Below are 13,740 nucleotides of genomic sequence, written 5' to 3' on the forward strand. Positions count from 1 at the left end.
CTACTCCCATACAATGCCTCATAAGGGGCCATCTGAATGTTGGAATGGTAACTATTGTTGTAGGCGAACTCAATAAGAGGAAGGTGATCGCCCCAACTACTCTTGAAGTCGATCACACAAGCTCTCAACATGTCCTCTAAGGTCTGAATGGTACGCTCTGCCTGACCATCCGTCTGAGGATGAAATACTGTGCTCAGATTTACCTTAGTACCAAGACCTTTCTGAAATGACTTCCAGAAATGAGAGGTAAACTGAAAACCTATATCTGAGATGATAGACAAAGGAAACCCATGCAACCTCACAATCTCATTAATGTAAAGCTTGGCATAATCCTCCACCGAATCTGTAGTCTTGACCGCTAAAAATCGAGAAGACTTAGTAACCCTATCAACAATCACCCAAATGGAGTCAGGTTGTCTGCGAGTACGAGGTAAACCTGTGATGAAGTCCATGTTTATCACTTCCCACTTCCAAGTAGGGATGTCAATCTCTTAAGTCATGCCTCTTGGTTTCTGATGTTCTACCTTGACTTGATGGCATTTAGGGTACTTAGCCACAAAGTCTGCTATATCTCTTTTCATACCATTCCACTAATAGACTTCCCACAAATCGTGGTACATCTTAGTGGCTCCTGGATGGATAGAATATCTGGAGTTATGGGCCTCTTCAAGGATATGTGTCTCAACTCGCCCACATTAGGAACACATAATCGACCCAGGTAGCAAAGCACACCATCTCCCCCTTGGGAGAAAACCTCCACTCTCTGATTGTGGACTGCACCCTTAAGTTCAAGCAAGATTGGATCACTGTCTTGCTTTTCCTTAACCTCTACTACCAAAGAAGATTATGCCCCATTCTAAACCGTTACACCACCATCTGATATGCTCATAAGACGAACTCTTAGGCGAACAAGTTTGTGAACATCATTTGCTAGCTCTCTTCTTTCTTCTTCAACATGTGCTACACTACCCATGGATAATCTGCTAAGAGTATCTTCTACTACATTTGCCTTACCTGGATGGTAATGCATGCTCATATCATAATCTTTTAGGAACTCAAGCCACCTTCTCTGACGAAGATTCAACTCTTTCTGGGTGAATACATACTGGATGCTCTTATGGTCTGTGAACAAATCTACATGAACACTATGCAAGTAGTGTCTCCAAATCTTGAGTGCAAACACCACTGCTGCAAGCTCAAGGTCATCAGTCAGATAGTTCTTCTCATGCACCTTAAGTTGTCTGGAAGCATAAGCTATAACCTTACCTCGCTGCATCAATACAAAACCTAGGCCGACCCTGGATGCATCACAATAGATCACATAATCATTTGAACCCTCTGGTAGAGTCAAGACTGTGAAGCTTTTCTCACAATCATCTGACCATCGAAACTTGACCATCTTCTAAGTCAACCTAGTCAATGCTGAGGCTATAGATGAAAATCCTTCCACGAACCGTCTGTAATAGCCCACTAAACCTAAGAAACTTCTGATAACTGTAGCAGAGGTAGGTCTGGGTCATTGTTTCACTGCTTCTATCTTCTGAGAATCTACGCGAATTCCTTCACTAGACACAATATGCCTAAGGAAAGTAACTGATTGTAACCAAAACTCGAACTTGTTAAATTTTGCAAATAACTGGCGATCTTTGAGAGTTTGCAGAACAACTCTCAAATGACTCACATGTTCTTCCTCATTCCTAGAGTAAATGAGGATATCATCAATAAAGACGATAACGAACAAGTCTAAGTACTGCTTGAACACTCTGTTCATCAAATCCATGAAAGTTGCAGGAGCATTGGTTAGTCCAAATGACATAACTACATATTCGTAATGACCATACCGAGTTCTGAAGGCTGTCTTCAGAATGTCACTATCTCTGACTTTAAGCTAATGATAACCAGATCTGAGGTCTATCTTTGAGAAATGACTAGGACCCAGAAGTTGGTCAAACAAGTCATCAATCCTAGGGGTGGGATACTTATTCTTGATTGTGACCTTGTTCAACTTCCTATAGTTAATGCTCATTCTGAGAGAACCATCTTTCTTCTTTACGAACACCACTGGTACACCCCATGGCGAAATACTAGGTCTGATGAAGCCCTTATCTAGAAGGTCTTTCAACTACTCTTTCTATTCCTTAAGCTCAGCTAGAGCCATTCTGTAAGGAGTAATAGAGATAGGATGGGTATCTGGAAGGAGATCAATTCCAAAGTCGATTTCCCTTTCGGGAGAAACTCTCGGAAGATCATCTGGAAACACTTCTGGAAACTCATTAACCACTGGAACTGACTCATGAGTTGGAGTTTCGAAGCTAGAATCCTTAACCCGAACTAGATGATAGAGATAAACCTTAGAGATCATCTTTCTGGCCTTAAGGTAAGAAATGAATCGACCTATAGGCGCTAAGTTACTACCCTTTCATTCTAAGATTGGTTCGTCTAGAAACTGAAAACAAACAATCCTAGTTCTACAATCGACTGAGGCATAACATGAATGTAACTAGGATTGGTTCGTCTGGAAACTGAAAATGAACAATCCTAGTTCTACAATCGACTGAGGCATAACAGGAATGTAACCAATCCATGCCTAGAATGACATTGAAGTCTACTATTTCTAACTCTACAAGATCTGCTGAGGTGACCTTCTGAGAGATTGTGACAGGGCAATTTCTGCATACCCGTCTAGCTATAACTGGGTCACCGACTGGAGTAGAGACTGAGAAGGGTTCTGAAAGACTATGTGGGCTAACATTGAATTGGACTGCTATGTAAGGAGTTATAAAAGACAAAGTAGCCCTTGGATCTAACAATGCATAAACATCAAGATCAAAGACTCGTAATGTACCAGTGACTACGTCAGGAGAATCTTCCTGATCTTGATGAGCCTGAAAAGCATATAGCCTATTTTGGCGCTGTCCGCCACCTGTACCAGATGAGTTACCCTGCTGAGTCGGGCGACCTGCTGGTGCTGCTGAAGTTGTAGACTGAGGTTTACCATTATTTCCTCCTTGACCCTGTCTAGAAAGACAATCCTTCAATCTATGACTAGACAGACCACACCCAAAACATCCTTCCTTACCTGCAAGGAACTCGCTCAGATGGTTCTTGTTACATTTCGGGCAAGTTGGGTAAGTTTTGGTGCCTGAAACACTACCTTGAGACTTAGAGCCTGACGCCCTACCTTTCTGATCGTTGCGGAACCTGGGGGAAGGAACACTAGTTGATGAAGAGGCTGGAGTCGAAGACTTCTGCTGAAACTGTGAGCGATTTCCACCACCCAATTTCTGTTGGGAATACTCGTAGTTACATGTTCTTGCTCTCTTAGTCTCCTTAGCATGTTCCTTAAGGTTATCACCCTCAACCTACTGAGCATGAGTCATGAGCCTAGAGATGTTCATGTTTCCCAACAACATAGCATTCCTAAACTCTCTTTCCACTAGGTCTGACACTCCATATAGAAACTTATTCATCTGAGCCCTGGAATTAGCAACCATGTGAGGAGCATACCTGGAGAGTTGGTTAAACTTGAGCCTATACTCTTGGACAGTCATGTTACCCTGCCCTAAGTTCATAAATTCATGGGCTTTTGCTTCTCTGAAATCTATGGGGAAAAACCTGTCTAGAAAGGTCTCACTGAAACAATCCCAAGTAATAGGAGTTACATCTGTACCCCTGTTCTCCTTCCACTGAGTATACCAGATATGAGCCGTAGCCTTAAGTTGGTAAGATGCTAACTCAACCCGATCATTCCCAGTTACCTGCATCACTTCAAAGATCTTCTTGACCCCATCAATGAAGTTTTGGGGATCTTCTCCAACTTGCGATCCTAAGAACTCTGGCGGATTCATCCTAACAAAGTCTTGCACCCAGGCTGTAGCTGACCCAACATTGGCATTTACCGGAACTAGAGCCCGCTGATTGTTCTGGTTGGCCACATTCTGAGCCAACATCTAAATAGCATTCCTGAATTCTGCATTCCACACTTCTTGATTAGGGACTGGAGGAGTTGTGTTTTCCTTCATGGCATTTGCATTCCTCGCATTAGCTCTACGAGGAGGCATGATCACTAAAACATAGAACGTCGAGTTAGAATGGAATTTAGATCATATCTTACGCACGATAAGAGTCACAAGAAAATGAATATTTTCTAAAACACTTTGTAGCCTCCCCCTCATTAGATGTGGTGCACTTCACACCCATGAAAAGGACTCTACTTAGTGCGGCATTTCAGACATCCTAGGACACTTAAACCTAGTGCTCTGATACCAAGTTTGTCACACCCCGAGACTACCCCTGAGACGCGGACACGGGACCTAGGACCACAAGTGATCCCAAGCAAACCCTGCTGGCATGATCATAAGCATACTAAAAATAAACTGAATAATAGAAACTGTGCGGAAGCTATAATCATAAATAAATCTGAAATGATGCGGAATACCCATATACTATAACTGAGATAACTGATAACTGATAAGTTTAATACAAACATGATATTAACTCAACACTAAGCTGAATCTAACTATGTCTGAAAATAGCCTCTAACTGACTAGAAATGCTGGGACAGGCCCCAGCTAAGTCTAGCAAAACTGGAACTAAAGGACTAAAAATACTGAAAAGAAACTCATGACTATTGTCCTCGGAAAATGAGGACTCACCGCTAATTATGCTGAACTGGAGATCGAGAACCGATCTAAGCGTGATCTGGATGCTGAGAACCAGAACCTACATCACGAGAAGATGTAACGCACGTATGCGTCAGTACTTGAAAGGTACTGAACATGCAGGATAGAATACAGCTGAAATAACATATAACTGAACAAAGCAAATAAGCAATGACATAATCTAAACATGATACAGATACTGAATAATGAGATAACTGGATACAGTGACTAATTTATAACAAGCTGAAATTGAATATTGGATATACTGATAAATGATCAATGCAATAGAGTCTGACTGAACTGTGGGAGCTACTAATAACCGATAATAAAACCACATGAGCTAAATGTTGAGTCCAATGTATACGCCCCATCGAGAGGACCCAATATACCCTGCCAGAGGTATAAAGGCATGTTGGCATGATCACTGATATGATGCCCACATAGGGGACTTACAACCTACGTGGCTAGTAGTTCTGGAACTATTTGGGTACGCTGAACCCTAGTCCAACTCAATGGATTAAGTAATTAACACATTATGACTGAATTTCTATAAGTTACTGGATAGCTCCAACTGAACATGCAAACTGAGTATGCAACAATTAAACTGATATTGATGCATTAATAACTGAAGCATATATAACTGAATAACTGAAATATCTGACATAACATGTATAATTCAAGAACTACATAATTACATAGCTAGGGTTCTGAAATTCATGCAATAAACTGAATATTAACATACTAACATGATTTAAAACATTTAAATAACTAATTCATGATGATCTATTGAAATTCTAGAAACCCTAGGTCTGTTCATAATCATGGAATCAAGAATCTGACTGAATTCTAGGGATCTAATGGGAGAAAGGAACCCACTAGTGAAATCCCACATACTTGGTGATGAATTTCACAGAGAAGACCTTTGATTTCTGGGTTGGAACTGAAGAAAACTTAATGCGTTCTTGAACTAGGGTTCTTGACTTCTCTTCTCCTCTTACGCTCTAATTTTCTATGTTATGATTAATGACTTAACTTAGGTAAGTTCTAGTTATGTTTCTAGGCTTAAGCTAACTAAAACCTCATAATTTAGGGTCTAAACGATATAGTTTAGGGGTCCAACGAAATAGGAAAAGACCAAAAGACCCCTGACTTAACCATTGTCAGAGTGATTGACGGACGGGACCTACGGACCGTGGATCAAATGACGGTCCATGCTGGTCGGCCGTCGTTTGCATTATAGGCTGGGTAAAGAGGGCCTCGATCCACGGACACAGACCACGGACCATGGTTTGACCTACAGACCGTGGGTCTGTCCGTGGGTCTGTCCGTGGGTCGAGACTTAGCCAATTTTCTAAGCTGGGTTTGGGGAGGGGTTGCAGTGGTGAACCACGGACCACCAGCACGGGCCGTGGTCTGACCTATGGTTTGTGGATGGCAACCGTGGGTTGCACCTGCAACTTCTCAAAATCTGCATTTTGGTCTGTCTAGGATACGGGGTGTTGCAGTTGATTAGTGATACATCTTGTTCTCTTACTTTTCTCACACTTTAGTGCTGAAAACGTCGATTATATTCTCAAGAAACTAAGTGATGGAAAATGAAGTGAAGGATTTTAGTCTTGTGTCTTTTAACAATTCTGATGTAGATTTTTCACTTCAAAGATCAGAATGAAGTGCTTTTTTCATCCAATTATAGTCCTATGTGAATTTTATCTTTTTGGTTCATTTGTTACGCATCACACCAGGTTGTCAATTTTTTGTTGTTGCTCTATGTGATCTTATCTAAGTGTTTAAAGTAGTTTGTTCTCATGTGGAATTGGAAGTGAATAAGGAGACGAATGGTGACCTAATTTGCAGGGTTATATCTTGGAGGTGAATATTATTGGATGTAAAGCTACATTAACTGAATTTGGATACAGAATTATACTTTATCCATTATTGGTTATATTTAAGAAGTGAGAAATGTCATAGAAGAAATAAACATGTTGATATTTCAAGAACGATACATTCCCGATCAAGAAACCCTAATCCAATGCATTTATGCATGGATTTGCATTCATGCTATACTCTTTGAGTTTTGAAGTGTGAATCTGATTTTTGAATATGATCATGAAATCTTCCTAGAAAAAAAGTTTCAAAAGATTTAAGAGTCTTGAAGTTACTGTGCCTCTTATTGCAGTTGCAGAAATGATACTTAATCCATGGATTATGGAATCTTAAGAATTATTGTTCCTATGATTTTCTTGATCAAGATTTTAATGTCTTTTCCTATTTATATATATACATCTTAGATTCAGAGTTCTTAGCTTCCACGTCCACAGTTGGTGCCGCCAAAATATGGAACACAAAGGGACGGTGTTCCAATAACTTTGTCACGAAATGCAGTAAGTTCTGAATAATATGACATCTTACCAGTTAGACAATTGGTTATCCATTTTTATGTTTATGTTATGATATCATGTCTTCCACATTGCAGGATGAGAATATTGAGCTCTGCAGGTTCTCTAAAGATGGGACAAAACAATTTTTGTTCACTACTCTTCAAAAAGGTATTCGAAAGTCTGACTTTAGTTAATGAAGTTATTAAATTTAGATTGTGTAATTTTTCTTATTGAAAACATTGTGTAACTATCCAAACTTGTGTCAATAAAATAGGCAATAAGACATTGATTTCGGTTTGGGACATCAGTACATGGAAGAAAATTAGACATAAAAGCCTGTATAATAAGCCAGCTTCCATTATGACTCTTAGTTTGGATGGGAAATATCTCGCATTGTAAGATCTTTATCCCTTTGTGTCTCCTAGTAATGTTGAATTTCAATTACCAACATCTTTACAGTCCAATACTTTCCTTAGATATGCACTGTTGAAGCTAAAAGAATTTGACATCGATTTTGCAATTGTGAATCTTGGATAAAGTATTTTTTTCTTACATGGATGTTGAATAAATCATTGAGTTGATTTGACATTTGAAGTCTCATGATGAGATAGGCCAAAATGAGGCATGAAGGGGACCTAAAACAGAGTAGCATCTGGTTCCTATTCCCCTTCCAGTTGAAGTTTGTATAAGATTTCATCAAATTAATTTGAAGTGTTCTCATCTTTCAAAAATATCATGTCTTTTTCTGAACTTTTTGCATGAATTAAGTTCTTTTGCTACTCTTGACTTGTCTTCATTTTGATGAATGTCTCCCCTCCCATACATGGTTTTTGGTGTTATACAACTAGGGTTGGCAATGGGGCGGGGGTTGAACCTTTAACCCACATAATTTTCAACTCGCCTCTTCCCGCTGAAGATTTTTTTTTTCATTTTGTTATATTTAGGTAATACAAAATTAGTGTCATATAATCGGTAATATTATTTATTTTAGCCTCTCAAATTAGGTTCACTTGCCTTTTTTTTTCTTCCGTAACCACAACACAAAACAAACTATGACCGAAGTTCTAGGAACACACCTTTCCTTTATGGGGATCTATTACCCCTTTGAGCCATTTTAAAGTGTTATAAATACATGCTTCGGTGTTGAGGTGATACAAAGAGTGTGCTCACTCACTCGGAGGCATGTTAGGGGTGAAAAAAAGTTAAAATATGATTACTTTGGACACTTAATTAATTAACATTAAAACTTAAATTGATATATTTTTAATTATTTTCCTTTCTTTCTTTGTGAAATAGAGTCAAATTCTATTTTTTTTTTCATTTTCTAGAACTAAAATTTATTTTTCACATGCTCACCACGTACAGAAGTCGCCGATGAATTTTTTCCGACGTTTTCCCATCCATTTATTCTACTAAATCGTCTTCCTATTTCTCACACAAATACTCCATTAAGGGAATACCTTCTCCCCATTGGAAAATGTGGAATCCTTCTTATCACGTTTAAGGGTGTGTTTATTACACTTTAAAATAGTTCAGGTGGTAAAATAGTATATATAGTGGTAATGGGATAAAGATAAAGTGTCCTTGGAACTTCGGTCGTAGTTCAGTAGGGTACTTATGCCTTTTCCCTCATTAAAAGCTGATAGAAATGAGGTAGATGGTGAAAGATTACTATACCAATCAATTTAGAAGAGTTGATCTTTCAAACCGTGTGTGTGTTTTTTTTTCCTTGAGAAAATTTAAACTTCAGTATCTAAACTATAAAAGGAAAGCAGATAGTTATTTACTTCATTTCCATTTTGTTCTTGTTTTGACTTGACTGCACATTTATGTGCTCATTTCTGAACCCAACAAATCAAAAACAAAAAGAAACATAAAACATAAAAAAGAACTAAAGGATAAGTTTCAGATCAAAATTTAATGATCAGGAATAATATTTTTTAAATCAAAATTTCAGACTAAGAATAATTCCAAAAGATCTGTGATATCTAGAATTTATATCTGGAAAATTTGTTTGCTTATGTCATCCCTCAGAACTTCAACTTCAGACACCTAGTTGTATCTTATCTCCAAACCCCCCCCCCCCCTTTTAAATTTTAAAAAGATTTGTTCCAACAACCCCCCGCATCCACATAAGATGTAACCTGCTCCATTCCGCATAGGCTTTAACGACACCACCCCATTTGCATTCCTATCTGCTGCGGCATTTAGTTTGTTGATGCATGATTTGAATCTATGCTTGTCATTTAAATCCAGGGGAAGCAAATATGGTGATGTATGTGTTATTGATGTGACAAAGATGGAGATCTCCTCTTTGCACAAGAGGTTGCACTTGGGTACTAATATTACTTCTTTGGAGTTTTGTCCTAGTGAAAGGTATGTGAAATTCTAGCTATAATTTTCAATGAAGTATTGACTCTCTGTCATTCGTCTTCTTTTCTAAAGCCTATGCCTTCTCTTTTAGAAGCCATGTTTTTCACGGAATTCTAAACAGTGTTAGCTTTGTCTTTTTTCTCCTCAAGATATGTATGGAGAGATATAAGAGGAATTTGTAGTAAATGTAACTCGTGACTGAAAGGTGAAAAGGGAAGCTTTTGTGATGGTCTTGTACGTAGAACATACGACTTTAGTGATGCCAAAAACCTTTCATGAATATCTTTAGTGTATGAACTACTTTTGCATGCACCAGTCACAACAACTGCTTATTGAAGAAGACAAAGATTAACTTTGACTAAAAACCAACTTGGCGGCGTGGTCTTTGACTGCAAAATGTACACCATGAATGAGTGTATACTCAATTAGCTATTTGCTTAGTTATTTTGTTCCTAAGTTTTGTTTAACTTCCCTTTTTTAGTGTAGGTTTGCTTGCTCCACATTTTTCATATGTGAAGAACATAAATCCAGGTCTATTGCTGTTTTTGTTCAAAGACAACAATCGGGAGCTTTATGGTATCTATGAAGCTGCAAGCTCAGGAAAAATGAATATCAATCCATATGGTTGCACGTTAGATGGTTTTGGAAGAACTAAATTTTCTGCGCAGGTTTTATGTCATGTTTTCTTCATATTTGGTTGTGTTGATGTTTTCCTTTATATACTTTCTTGTTTATAAATGAAGGTTCAGATACGTCAATGTCTAGACTACAAACCATTGGCGGGAACTCTGTTTAAGCCTATAATCCAGGATAACTATAGCAATGATCAACATCATTTCATGTTTGAGCTAGATCATGTTCAAGCTACTAATTTGATCTCCACTTCTTTTCTTGTGTATTGACACTAGAAAATTGGAGTCAATACAGAAGATGAGAACTTGGAGATTAGATTAGCCGCTTGAACACGATCTAGCTCAAACATGAAATGATGTTGATCATTGTAATAGTTATCCTGAATTATAGGCTTAAACAAAGTTTCCGCCAATGGTTTGCAGTGCAGACATAGACGTTTCTGAACCTTCATTTATAAACAAGAGAAAGCATAAAAAGAAAATCATCAACACAATCAAATAAATTACATATGAAGAAAACATGACATAAAAACTGTGTAGGATATTCAGTACTTCCAGAACCGTCTAACGTCCAACCATATGGATTGATATTCATTTTTCCCGAGCTTATAACTTCATAGATACCATGAATCTTCCAATTGCTGTAGTTGAACAAAAAAAATGGTAGACCTGGATCTATGTTCTTCACATATGAAAAAAGTGGAGCAGGCAAACCTATGCAAAAAAAGGAAAGTAAAATAAAATTCAACTCACATATAGTAGACAAAAGGACATCTAAAACTATTTAATAAATTATATATATATATATATATATGCCTTAGCAACGAAATAACTAACCAAATAGCTTATTTATTAAATACTCATTCATAGTGTACATTTTGCAGCCAAAGATTACACCATATGAAAAGACAAATTGGAAAAGATTCTCTTATCCTTTGAGAAAAGGCATTTCTCCCTCATTGGTGGTGGAAAGAAAAATAGAAGTGTTTAAATAGAGAAACACTTCTATTAATTATTAAAAGGGTTGGAAAGAGGGACCCTTCTGGTGCCGTCGTCGTCGCTTGCTCAGCTTGGCTTCGGCTTCGGGTTTCAATTTGGAATATGATCGATCGAGAGATTATTTTTTCAGACAAAGTTTGTTTTAATTATTTGATTATTTATTTATTTAATTAATTAAATTAAATTAAATAGTCAAAGTTTGTTTTAATTATTAGATTAATTAAATTAAATTAAATATCCAAAATGTTTCAATTATTTAGTTAATTAACTGAAACGTTCCGACCTGACTTGGATCCGCGCACGGCCTATTTTATTTAAATACTTTCCTGTTTTATTTGAATTTCCCGCCGTTTGGAGATGACTGTTCTGAGAGGTTGCAACTTTCAGGAACAACCATGACCGTTCGAAAGGTTGCAAACTTTCATGAATGGTCGTGTGGATTCTAAAAGGTTGCAACCTTTCGGAATCAGTTCCTCTTGGATATAAATACCCATAATTCTTCAGACTTTTTACTTACGAAAATTTATGATATCTTCTTCTTCTTCTGCGCAAATTTACTTCGTGTACTTTACTGCTATTGAGTGGCTCGCTGACACCAGTGTTTAGGGTATCAATACACTGGTGATTGAGATCATTCTATCATGAGAGGACATATTCCAAATCAAACTCGGATACTATAGGGGAATAATTTCCTTAAAGGGACATTATGCATTTAGTGGGTTTGATCTTCTTTCCATTTTGTTTTTCCAGATTCTGGTATGTATTTACATATTTTAGTTTTGTGATTTAATTTCTATTCTTTTATTCTTCACTGGTTCATTAAACTTTGGTAACTTCATTTTTCTGCAAAGTTTGTTGTAACCAGTAGTTCTATTTTAAACAAAGATTGGCCAACACTAACATCCTCAAAGTATCTACAAACAACACCCAACAATTCCATAGATTGCCCCCCTTCATTTGAGCTTTCAATAATTTTCTTTGGAGGAACTATAAGGGGAAATGCATGCTAAAATTGCAGAAAAAAAATATAGTTGTCAGTCACTTACTCATCATGATCACATGGCCCGTATGGTCATGGTCGTAATGGTCAATCTTTGGTTGGATACATTGACCCTTCATTATGGTCGCGAGAGTCAATTCTCCCAAATGCTAAGACCATGAAACTGATCTTAATGAATACGACGCCAAGCCAGTGAATGCATCTCCAAGAAAGTATACATAAGGAGAAAAGCTTGATGCATTAAGAAAGACTACACCAGCTCAACTTTAAGTTCAGACAAATGCCCCGACGGATGGTTGAGATTCATTCAAAACCCTGTGTACATAAAAGAACTATGCTACCCTACAAAATTTGACATGTTGGACTTAATTTAAGTTATTGCTTACTGCGCCATCTGTATAGATTTTTATTTATTACAAATTCTGATTCTGAAATGGCAAACAACAATGCGACGGTGGATGTTGTTGTACCAACCTGAATTTTTCTACCACCAGTAGAGAAACCGAGAAAATTCTCTGGTGTGAATTTCAAAAGATGGAAGCGACGGGTATTTTTCTAGCTTACCACTCTTGGTCTGCAGAAATTTACCAATGAAGAAACTCCAGTGCATGCTGCTGAAATGTCAGACAGAAGAAAAATTCATGATTATTGAAGCATGGAAACAGGCAGACTTCCTATGTAAAGGCTGCATTCTAAGTGCTTTAGAGGATGACTTATATAATGTCTATAGAGTAATGATAACTTCGAAAGAATTGTGGATGCACTTGAGAAGAAATATAAGACAGAAGATGCATGCTTGAAAAAGTTTATGGTTGCAAAGTTTTTAGACTATAAAATGTCAGATAGTAAAACTGTTAGATCACAAGTTCTGGAACTTCAACTTATTTTCCATGATCTAATTGCTGAGGACATGGCAATTAATGAAGCGTTTCAAGTGGTTGCAATGATTGAGAATTTACCTCCTTCGTGGAACGACTTCAAGAATTATCTAAAGCACAAACATAAGGAAATGAAGCTTAAAGATCTTGTGATTCGGCTCAACATTGAGGAAGATAACAACACCGTAGAAAAGAAGTCTCGTAAGAGTTTGATAATAATTGGAGTTAATATTGTTGAAGAAGCTACCTACCAAAGGCAAGAAGAGAAAGAAGTCCAACGGACAAAAGTCAGAACAGGCCAAGAAGAAATTCAAGGGCAACTGTTACAATTGTGGTAAGGCTGGTCATAAGTCTTCTGACTATCGTGCTCCAAGAAAGGACAAAAGACAAAGACAAAGGCAAAAGTCAAGCAAAACATCGTGGAAGAGATGGGAAGATGCAGATGACCTCTGTGCAATGATCTCGGAGTGCAACTTAGTTGGAAATCCCCAAGGAGTGGTTTCTCGACTCAGGTGCCACTTGACATATTTGCTCTACCAAAGAAGCCTTTGCAATGTACATTCCTGCTGAGTTCGATGAAGATTTGTTCATGGGGAACACAGCAACAACAAGGATTGCAGGAACTGGGAAAGTAATGTTGAAAATGACATCTGACAAGGTGTTGACTTTGAACAACGTTCTGCATGTTCCTACTATTAGGAAGAATTTAGTTTCTGCTGCACTGCTCGTTAAGAACGGGTTTAAGTGTGTCCTAGTTTGTGACTAAGATGTAGTAAGTAAGAATGAGATGTTCTTAGGAAAAGGCTACCTCACTGAGGG

At 37.8% G+C, this 13,740-nt stretch overlaps 1 pseudogene; it reads left to right on the forward strand.

The window, feature by feature from the left end:
- Positions 1-13,740, forward strand: part of LOC102594499 (uncharacterized) — an 85,332-nt pseudogene that overhangs the window by 4,413 nt on the left and 67,179 nt on the right.

This window comes from Solanum tuberosum, unplaced genomic scaffold (assembly GCF_000226075.1).
Source record: "Solanum tuberosum cultivar DM 1-3 516 R44 unplaced genomic scaffold, SolTub_3.0 scf00019, whole genome shotgun sequence".
NCBI classification, from domain to species: domain Eukaryota; kingdom Viridiplantae; phylum Streptophyta; class Magnoliopsida; order Solanales; family Solanaceae; genus Solanum; species Solanum tuberosum.